An 11,864-nucleotide genomic window follows, 5' to 3' on the forward strand; every position below is an offset into this window, starting at 1 on the left:
TTAGGGAACACTCTTTAGGGACACTAAGGGAGTGGCCAAAGGACTGAGCCTATATACATTACAGTGCATGGATACGGTGTGGGGCACGCGGGGACGGGACAGAGACATTACTCATTAGGAGCGTGGCCGAGCCACTAACGTTATAAGGACACTGCCAGTTATCAGTGTGTTATGTATGGTTGCCAATGCTAAGATAAGTGATAAGGTATTAGTGATTACAGTAAAGTCCGTTCAAAGCATATGTGTGTGGATATGTTTCTTGCCCAGGGGAATCTTACATGACGGGGATCCTGGGTAAGTGGAGGCGCTGCGCTAATAAGTGTTACCCCAGGCTCCCAGCTAGCGGAGGCTCAGATCTCCTGGAGTCACAGGTGTGTGCAGTACCCGTAGTCTCTATAGAGCGTCAGAAAAAGGGCTACACATGTATGCAGTGGAAGTGCTGTGTGCTGGGTGATAATGGGGAAAGGCGGGGTTGTAATTTCCCAGAATCCCTTGCTGCAGTGGAAGTGCTGTGTGCTGGGTGATAATGGGGAAAGGCGGGGTTGTAATTTCCCAGAATCCCTTGCTGCAGTGGAAGTGCTGTGTGCTGGGTGATAATGGGGAAAGGCGGGGTTGCAGACCTGCCTAAGACATGCAGATGAGCATACAGTTGTATTTGCATTTGCTATATGCTTTGCTGTGGAGGGTTTTTGTCACTTTTGTACCCACCATAACTTTACTAAGTATATATACATACATACAAACAGCTATATACATACATGCATACAGCTATATACATACATATATACTGCTATATACATACATGCATACAGCTATATATTCATACATACAGTACATACAAACAGCTATATACATACATGTGTAACGGGTATTCCCTCTATCCCAATCACAGATACCGTGTGTGTGTGTGGAAACCTATGTGTTACCAGGTGTGGTGCGTTATGCCTGTCAGGCTCACAGGAGGTCTGAGCCTCCGCCAGTGAGAGCCTGGGGCGAATCCTCTGGAACGTTCCCGGTTTCAGCGCCTCCACCTGTGTAGGGTTCTAGGGATGTAGAAGGTTTCCTACACAGGACCCGCATATACAATAACCACATACACAGGAATGTATATAACCACTTTACTACTATATGCAGGCAATAACACACACTTATAACATTCCCCCTAGGGAGTAACCCCACAGTCACCGTGTATCCCCCATACTGTGTCCACAGCCCAACCCCCTTGTCCCTTGGTCAGCGCTGCCACTATGTGTAGTTGTGATATGTTAGGATACGTTGGTGCACTTAGGAAGATACCTGCCGAGCGCTCCTGCACTCGGGCCTGCAAGCAACTTCAAAAAGGATCTGCCGCTTGGTGATCCCGTCTGATCCGGTGTTTCCTCGCACGATGGTCCGCCAGGGGCGATCCCACCCTGGAGATAGTCTCTGTCTCTGTGGGCACAGACTGGAGCCCAAGTCTGTTCTCTTGGAGCGCAGCGTCCGCTGCGTCCCTATCTAACACTAGTACTACTGTGACAGGGTCCCTAACCTAGGGACTGTCCCTGTAGCACCACAAGCTGGGGAGTGAAGACCTATCTGGGGCCTAGGGGGTTACTGGCCTAATCCGTTCCCATAGCTCTTCCCGGTCCTGACTGCTAACTAATACTCCCAGCACCTGCAGCAACCCACTGCACTAACTGTACCTGCAGCAACGCACTGCAACCTGCTTGGTACCTGCAGCAAACGGCTGCACACACACTATGTCTTCTTGTCAGCACTCACAGCACTGACAGCCGTGACACTGACAAGGCTGCACCTCACATGCACCTAAGGCCAGGGTCCCTAACCTAGGGGCCTTCCCTATGAACTTACCCACTAACCTAGTGGGGAGTGGGGCCTACCTGGGGCCTGGGGTTTCTCTGGCCTAGTACAGCAGAGCCCTGCTCTGTGTACACTACCTTCCCCAATCTCTTCCTGGATCCAACTGACAAAACCCTGTCTGCACACAACATTGTTGCAACTCTGCAGCATGAGAATCTGCCAGCTCTATTGGCTTCAATGCTGCCTGTGACCAGGGTGAAAGTGCAGTCCCCAGAGGCTGTTGGGAATTGTAGTCCTTGGCACAGCTCTTTCCTATGGGGACCGCGTGCGCGATCTTTACTGCGCATGTGCGACGCTGTAATGGCCGCCGCCATGCTTGCCTGCGCAACCTCCCAGAGCTCCGGTACACTGGCGATGGCCACCGCTACCCTGGCCAACCTCTGCGCATTGCGCGAACCTAGCGCCGCACCAAGATGGCGGTGCCCGCCGGGAGAAGTCGCCGTCCCCTTCCCCCACTGCCACAGGGGTAAGGAAGGGGGCAAAGGAAGATCAGGGGAGCCAGGGGTGACTCTCCCCCTGGTGAAAATACCAACGTCCCCGCTTGGAGAACAGCATCACATTACAGAAAGTTACACAATAAAAATGCATTGCATAAACTGTACAACGTAACATGTTGACTGTAACATCACTGATACATGGCATATCACACACAGTAATACCCGAGGCCAGCTGAATTTTAGCTGTTCGCTGAGACCAATGGTGGGGTGCCCCTAACTGATCATGTGGGGTACCTCACTTTTACGTTTGTGAGCCTCCCCCGGGAGAATCTCTGGGCGAGCACGCTCTGGGGTAACAGTCACCGGTTCCGTACTATTTCTTCCCCCTGGTGGAAGGAATAGCACAGTGTCTCTTGGCCAGACCTTTACCCGGCCATCCGCGACATAGATGCGGTAGGCCAGGAGGCCTTGACCTTTTCCGCGGTCCACCACATGGTGAATGGAGCGCTCCTTTTTGGGCTTAAAGGAGGCAATTTTCACTGAATCACTCGCAACACAGTCCTTGTCCCTGAGTACTTGCGAGGCTTCCACTGGGAAGCGAGCAAGTAGCAATGTCTCCGTACTCAAAGTCTCTGTTACATCCTGCAGGGGGTAAAGGGTTGATACCTTACCACTGCGGTGATTCATGGTGGCCAACAGGTCCTCGGGGACGCTGTCAGTTCCCACCTCGGCTGTCTTGGGACCTGTCCCCGGCACTTCTGGGGCAGTCCACTCACTTTCTGGAAACTCGGGAGCGTTGGATCCCAGTCCTGGGACCATTTGGGTTGGAGCGCATGGGCTCACACTCAGGTCATGGGCCTTTTCTACGGCCACCTCCATCGGAGCCTGTGGGGAGTAAGGAGGTTCCTCACCACTGCGCTGGCTTGCGATGGGTTCCTCTTCCTCCGGTCCCTACGACACACTGGAAGTCGCCACGGCTGGGAGCCTCTTCCGCGGCGCCGGCCGCACCAGCGCTTGCTGCCGAGAGATGTCGATGTGCAGCGGGCCCACAGCAGGGTCCGCAGCAGATGCTTCAGCTTCACTGGGGTGGTCCGCCGGCTGGCGCATCATCACGGCTGGTTGGCTGCTGTCTTTCCTCCTCACCTGGACGATAGGCGGTGGGTACTGGTCCACTCGCATCACTGGATAGAATTCTTCTAAGGGGGCACCTCCGCCAGGACGCGATGCCGAGTGGAGCCATTCGCCCTGGTGGCCAGACTTAAGAAGCTACCGTGCTCCGCGGTCACCTGGAGGCTTACACCGACACCCCTGGGGCAGTCAATTCACCTTTGTCATTGTTAGGTACTGATCCCAAGCCTAGGACCGACGGTACCATCATCTTAGGCCAGACTGGCCGTAGTAGGGCACACGGGCCCACAGCAGGCGAGGCAACCGACTCTTTGTCCTCAACTTCACTTGTCCTCTGTGGTTCCGGCATTAGAACCGAATCTGGAACCGCGGTTAGGGCGCACGGGCCCTCTGTAGCTGAGGTAGGCTGGTTAGCCGCATCTTCCTCTGCGGGTTCCGTAGCACACAGCAGCACAGGTTTTAGGAACTGTGCCCCGCAGCAGGCACACTTGGGACCCCAGGTCTGTTTGCCACCTGGGAAGTCACACTGGTTACAAACACATCTTATGCACCCCTCGTCCTCCACCACTGCCACCCGGTAGTCTATTGGTACAATCGTCGAAGAGTCTGTCCTGCGCTTCCGTGTGCAGAGCAGCAATCTGATAGTATCAGACACTGGGGCATAACACGAGGAAGCTCCGCTTGGCCACAGAATCGACCGGTGCAGGGGGATGTTATTAGCTTACCTCACCTGCATCTCCGGTCTGGGACCCGCTCACCTCGGCTGCTCCTGCGTGCCACCGTCTTGAAATGGTCAGGATACAATGGTGGATTCGGCGCAACTGCGCATGTCTGAGTCAGAAAGGCTCCCGGAGTTCTTCAACAAACTTTATTGGCAAAAACACACAAGGGCTAACACCGCATTCTCCCCCTCTACGCGTTTCACCCTCACAGATAGGGCTTCGTCTCCGAGACGTACAGGGGTAGCTGTACTCACAGGTGTCCGGTGGCTCTGACCCGTGTCCTGGCGGGTGTCCGGTGGTGTGGCCCTTGATGGCGCTGGCCGTGGGGACGTGCGCAGGGGTAGGTGAGATGGTGGATCCTCACTGTGGGGCTGAGCAGCGGGTGAGCTCAGACAGAGAAAAAGACAGTTAGGTTTTGTGTAAGAAGCACTGTTTGTTGCAAGGCTGCTGCGCAGTGTAGGCTGCTGCTTGTCTGTTAAGGCTGCTCTGTCTATTATGGAGTCTGGAGTAGCAGCTCCTGTAAGTGTCTGTAAGGCACACGATATCTTTTCACTATTCTGGAAGCCAGAGGGTCACGTGTAGGATGACTTAGCTCAGATAGTGTCAACTCGCCCTCTTTTCCAAGCACGACAAGGTCTGTTTCTTTTCTTACTTTATTTTGGAGAAAGCAGGGAAAAACAGTCTCTTGTGTAGAGGTGTAGGTCTAAATATCTCTGTGTGTGCTTAGTAGTAAAGGGAGGTGAAAAGATAATCCTGCAGCACCATTACAGGGGTTACAGCCAGGTACTCACTCGTCCAGTGGTGTGGTGGAAAAGGAAATGGCAATGTATGCTGGGTAGTAAGATAGTCTGGGGACAGACCATCTGTGGGCAGAGCAGAGGGGGAGAAAGCAGACTAGCCCATTTGAGAGAAAGGCTGGGGCTGCTATGGCAACTCACAGGAGTGTCTGGGGGAGCTACAACATGTAGCAATAATGTTGCATCTCTAATACAGCAAGCTGCTGGGAGAGGGGAAATGGCACTGTATTTATCACACAAGCACTGTGTTTGTGTGCAGAACCAAACACATACAGCTGGCACTAATAAGCTGGCAAACAGGGCTGCGAGGAAAGGGGGGGGGTGAAACAGAAGTGCAGACAGGGGTATTCCTGTTCCATGACATAAGGCAAAGAAGTGGAATATTCTGCAATGGTCGAGTCAATCACCTGATCGCAACCCGATCAAGCATGCATTTCACTTGCTGAAGACAAAACTTAAGGCAGAAAGACCCACGAACAAACAACAACTGAAGACAGCTGCAGTAAAGGCTGGCAAAGCATCACAAAGGAGGAAACCCAGCGTTCGGTGATGTCCATGCGTTCCAGACTTCAAGCAGTCATTAAAAATGAACATTTTATTTATGATTGTGTTAATTTGTCCAATTACATTTGAGCCCCTGAAATAAGGGGCCTATGTATGAAAATGGTTGCAATACCTAAACGTTTCATACGATATTTTTGTTCAACCCCTTGAATTAAAGCTTAAAGTATGCACTTCTATTGCATCTCAGTTGTTTCATTTCAAATCCATTGTGGTGGCGTACAGAGCCAAAATTATGAAAATGGTGTCAGTGTCCAATTATTTCCGGACCTAACTGTACATACATACATACAGCTATATACATACATATATTATGATATATACATACAGCTATATACTGAACCAGGCACTGGAGTGATTCTGGCATTTCCACTATGTACAGTAACTGCACGGGAATACTTCTAAATCCCTTCAAGTATCTGCGCAGTGTGAATTGCAGTGTAATTAGCTTCTACACAGGTCTCCCTCTGCTTCTCTCCCCCCCCCCATCTCCCTCTGCTTCTCTCCCCCCCAGTCTCCCTCTGCTTCTCTCCCCCCCAGTCTCCCTCTGCTTCTCTCCCCCCCCCAGTCTCCCTCTGCTTCTCTCCCCTCCCCGTCTCCCTCTGCTTCTCTCCCCCCCCCAGTCTCCCTCTGCTTCTCTCCCTGCCCCCCGTCTCCCTCTGCTTCTCTCCCCCCCCCAGTCTCCCACTGCTCTCCCACCCCCCCCCTGTGTCCCTCTGCTTCTCTCCCCCCCGTCTCCCTCTACTTCTTCTCCCCCCCCCCAGTCTCCCTCTGCTTCTCTCCCCCCCTCATCTCCCTCTGCTTCTCTCTCCCCCCCCCAATCTCACTTTGCTTCTCTCCCCTCCCCGTCTCCCTCTGCTTCTCTCCCCTACATCCCTCTGCTTCTCTCCCCCCGTCTCCCTCTGCTTCTCTCCCCCCCTGTCTCCCTCTGCTTCTCTCCCCGTCTCCCTCTGCTTCTCTCCCCCCGTATCCCTCTGCTTCTCTCCCCCTCGTCTCCCTCTGCTTCTCTCCCCCCCCGTCTCCCTCTGCTTCTCTCCCCCCAGTCTTCCCCTGCTTCTCTCCCCCCCGTATCCCTCTGCTTCTCTCCCCCCTGTATCCCTCTGCTTCTCTCCCCCCGTCTCACTCTGCTTCTCTCTCCCCCCCAGTCTTCCTCTGCTTCTCCCCCCGTATACCTCTGCTTCTCTCCCCCCGTATCCCTCTGCTTCTCCCCCGTCTCCCTCTGCTTCTCTCCATTGTATCCCGCTGCTTCTCTCCCCACCCCCCTCTCCCTCTACTTTTCTCTTCCCATCTCACCCTCTGCCTCTCCTCCCCCCCCCTCTCCCTCTGCTTTTTCCCTCTTCTCTCCCTTCTGCTTTTTTTTCTCCCCTCCGCCCCCGCCCCCCTCCTCCTCTGTATAACATCTGCTAACTTCTCCTGTCAGGGCGCAGGTCAGGCCCGGTGGGTATGAGGAAGACCAGTCTAAGTTGGGGGGGGGGGGGTGCAGAGAGAACTCCCCAATCCCCCCTCGTTGTGCAGCTGCGAACCCTCAAACTGGACATATTTATAGTTTCCTATCAAAACCCGCTGTAATTATACACATACATTGCCCCTATTTGTATGTATGTCTTTATTTATATAGCGCCATTAGTGTACATAGCGCTTCACAAAGGTAATACACGTAACAATCCATATAAATAACAAATAATACAAATAACAGATCATGGGAATAAGTGCTTCAGACATAAAAGTAACATTGTAGAAGAGGAGTCCCTGCTCCGGGGAGCTTACAATCTAATTCTGCCTGTGTAAGTCCAGAGAGGGGGTACTCATTATAATGTAAGCTCTTGTATCCCACAAGGCACGAGAAGGCGGATTGTGTACCCTATTTTCATGTGGTCAGCCTGCGGCACCCATAGCCTGCGGCACCCATAGCCTGCGAAATGCTCAAAGAACTAGATTGGTCATCACTAGAGTCTAGGTGCAAAGTTCACCTTTCCCGTCTTGCCTTCAAATACTTTCTGGGCAAGCTACCCAGCTACCTGAACAAGCTCCTCACCCCTACCACATGCAGCACTTATCACCTGAGATCCGACTCCAAAAGACTGTTCATGGTCCCAAGGCTCAACAAAGTATCCGGCCGCGCCTCCTTCTCTTACCGTGCACCCCAAAACTGGAACAACCTACCGGAGACTCTCACATCCACCACCAGTTTAAGTTCTTTCAAATCTAAGGCTGTCTCACATTTTAATCTGGTCTGTAACTGTTACATACGCCTATAATATATATTATCTCTAACTGTGCATGCAATGTATTGTATATAATGTATACCCTGTTCATGTATGTAACTGTATTTGTAACCATGTATTATTTGTCATATTAACTATGCCCAGGACATACTTGAAAACGAGAGGTAACTCTCAATGTATTACTTTCTGGTAAAATATTTTTATAAATAAAATAAATATGTAACGGGTTTTCCCCCCCCCAATCTCACATTGGCCCGGGTACTCTAGCAACCAACCCCCATTACATGTTCGTGTTTGGTGGTGCACCTGTAGGCAACAGGACTCCTGAGTCTCCCGCTTGATGGTGTTAGGGGATGCGTTCAGGACAGGTAGCTGAGGTAGTGGTGCGAGTTCAACTTACATCATGTGCAGCGCCTCCACCTCATCAGGATCTGTGCTTCCGCAGGGAGATGGTCCTGGTGAGGAACTCCTTCTTGGTGGTGACTGCCACTGTTGAGTAATTTCACACTCACACAGTGGGGGTTTCGTTAACAAGGTCATCTTTATTGTAGATTGTGATGTAGCAGACTGCCCCATGCAGCTCCCGGCTCTAGCCGCACATCTCTTGGTGCTGTCCCTTTGCCAGGTACGCCCTCCCGTATTGAAGTGGGATTCCCTCTTCTCCTAGGGAGATCCTCTCTGTGCCAGGTCCCTGGACACAGAGTGGCTTTGGACAGGCTGATTGGTCAACCTGGACCACTAGTTACTGCACTAGGGTCACAAAGTGTTCCTACAATCCCTTTGCAGGAAAATACAACTTCCCAACAACTTTCCACAGCTGCTGGAACATAATTTAACTAACTGTGTTGTGCCTTACATACTTCAGGAGGCAGGCACATCCCTGATGTCACTATCCAGGGACTCAGAGCATACAGCCACTCCCCTCCATACATAGGGCACCTCGCCATGGTGTGAGGGAAAACCTCCATAACTACTGCTGGCATACCCGTACTTATCAGGACTTACTGCCAACAGAGAGGAAAGTAGTATACCATTATTATGCATGGCTATATACTCCCCCTGGTGAATCCCCACCGTCCCGGCTGGGGCCTAAATTTGGTGTACCTTGCTCCAGGAAACACTGTAAAAGAACACACAAATTAAGCGTTAAACATTATCACCTTCACATAATAATGACAGAACATACGCTCACTGACCAGCAGGGAGCGCTAAAGAAAAAGGCAGACCACTCTTTGACGGGACCTAATAATAGTGTCGAGGGTCTGGTTTCTTCACCTCCCGCCCCGCTGCATCAGTGACTGTCACGCTATACTCTCGGGGGAGGCCTTGCTCATTACAATACACCACTTTGTGCATATAAATGATGCGCCCGATTTTCCAAACCCTCATCAGTTGGGAAACCCTCTGCTCAGCCTGAACTCCCTTAATGGCCCCTCCCTTATTGACAATGTAATATTCAATGTCATTACGAAGCCACCTCTCTCGATTGTCCTCTATCTCCCTCATCAAAGGTTCGGGGACATATGGGTATTCAAGCCCATGAGACCGTTTATATTTGGCTGTAATAGCCTGTTCAGCTCGGCAGGCCCGGGTTAATTTAGTTTGCCCAGCCTTTCCCGGTAACACCCATGACAGGGGCTCATCTGACTCCACCGGATCATCTAACCCTTCAGATCCCTTTGGGGTAATAAGACCGCCTTGAATTCGGTCCCACCTTACTCGCAGCTCCTTGAGGTAGGCCTCATCGTCGAAATCCCCGGGAGCCCACCAATGGTCAACCACCCCATCCCTTTCTAGAATGAAATGGGTGCGGTCTATCCAGGCGACATAACCCTCATATAATGGTGCCCACCATCTAGTTTACCGTACCTCCTCCGAGTTGGGATCTAGTGGCTCTTCCTCCTCAGACCCGCCCGATGATACCCCTGAAGTACCCTCAGAGGGCGTAACCTTTCCCCGACGCTGTGACCAGTGTCCACCCATGATACTCAACACACTAGTACTATCACTGGGTACCGACCCTCGTCGGGAAATCCTCCCTCCACCCTCCGATCCATCATCCGAAGTTCCCCAGTCCAGGCTTCCAGTCCGTTCTTCGGTAGGACCCCGGGAATCCCCTGACATCCCCAGGCTAGAGGTAGACCCGAAGGAACAGGTGACAGGGACAGGGGATTGAACTAGGGCCTTGGGGCTAACTTTGGGGATGGGCGGAGTTGGGGGACGGGGCCGGACGGTAGGTACCGGCAGGGTCACGGCCTGCTCCTCAGTAATACCTGACTCACGTCCGCCACAAAGTCCGTTCTTTCCTTCGGCAGCTGAGCCTCTCGCTCTCCGGCTCGAGCGCCCACTCCGTCTCTCCGTAGGGGATCGACTCCCACTGCTCGACCGTAGAGGCGCGATCACCTCCCACTCGACACCGCTCTGGTCGTCCGGAACTGCCTCTGGACACGCACGTGCTGCGACGCCATCTTGGGTTGGGTCCCCAATCGAGACCTCTTCCTCCACGAGGACATCCGGCAACGCCCGTCTGCTGCGCGGTCCAGTCTGGCCCTGGATCCGCTCTTCTTTCACTTCCACCCCCTGGCTGTGCGGCGAGCACTGAGCTAGCCTACTGCTCCGCAGCGTCGGGGTGGATCGATCTCCTTCCGACCCGCTAGTCACCACGGCAGTGGGACTCCGGCGATCGGGTTGTCGCGGTACTGGAGACACTCGACTCCGTGTCTCCACACCACGAGGAATAGCATCCCGCCACGGGATACCACTGGTATGGTACTCCGTCAACAAGTCTTGTGCATCTGCCAGCCTGGCACACTCCTCGTCCGAGGACTCTAAATTACAGTTCGGGCGGGGCATTCCAGTAGGGGACCGTCGATGGGCTCCTTTCCAGTCACCTCTCCGATGGCTGGTTTTCTCTGTCTTAAGACCCCGGCTTGATTCCGGCTCCGCGGGACCTGCACTCGCACTCCATAGTGCACCCGGAAGCTCCACTGCCGACATCGGGGTAGGATCTTTCATCCCCACGGCTTGTACCGGCACAAACGTCGTCATAGGCCACATATATTGCAGTCCACAATGAGGACATCGAGCCTCGCTGCCCACAGCTCTGCCCGGCAGTCTGCACTGCAGGCAGAGACAGACCACTGTCTCCACACCCTCTACGCGGATAATCAGGAAGCCTCCTGGAGCCGAATAGGGATGGGTAGATATCAAGGGACTCTGTTCCACTTTCTCCGCTTGCTCAGCCATGGTCACCAACGGAGGCACTCGTCTTAGCGGTCTATATTGATCAATGGCTCTTTGCAACTGAAGTGCAGGGGATGATTGAGCAATCCTCCCCCCACTTCCTCCATCGGCATCCGGTGGAACTGCAGACCACTCCCCCTGGTTGAAACTAGGGGGATGTCTCGCAGCTTTGTAGGCTGACCCAGCACAGGGGCGGAGTGAGTCATAGTCCATGAGGGCGCGGCTCCAGCTTTCGCGCCAAACCCCCCAACAGGGTGGAGTTTTCTCGTTGCCGCCAATCCTGGCCAACAATTAGCAAACTGCAAAGTTGCAAGACTTTCTGCATCTGGCCCACGCGGTGTCCCGGGAACGCGGGAACCGCCATCTTGGTGAGTACTGTCCTTCTTCATATTTGAGGTAGCGTCTGGCTGTTTGTTTATTGGCATATAACAAAGTCCATTTCGTTCCTCCCATCTCGCAAGGCTGTCGTCCTCACTAGTCTCGAGGGTATTTTCCCCGGAACATAGGCAGGACAAACACGGCGCAGCCACGGCTTTCACGCCATTCCATAACAAACTCACAAAAGTCTCTTCTGTAGTTTGTTCTTCTTCCTCATTCCGGCATCCTGGACCTTCTGCTCTTTGCAGATCCTCCATTCTGACGGTTGTTTCTCGATCACTGTATACTGGATTATTGTACATGGAGCTCCGCTCTGCGGGGCAGCTACCACATCAGTACAATAAACATGCCTTGTGCACCACCTCGTGTACCTAACGTAGGTCTGACTCGTGTGTGCACTACCTCAGGCTAGGCTCACTCTCTGTGTCTACTGTATCTCCTTCCTCCCAGTCTGTGCTCCATTCGGTAAGTGATCTGGAATGGCTAGAGTACTCTGGGGCTTCCATGCAGTAT

This window comes from Ascaphus truei, chromosome 13 (assembly GCF_040206685.1).
Source record: "Ascaphus truei isolate aAscTru1 chromosome 13, aAscTru1.hap1, whole genome shotgun sequence".
NCBI classification, from domain to species: Eukaryota; Metazoa; Chordata; class Amphibia; order Anura; family Ascaphidae; genus Ascaphus; species Ascaphus truei.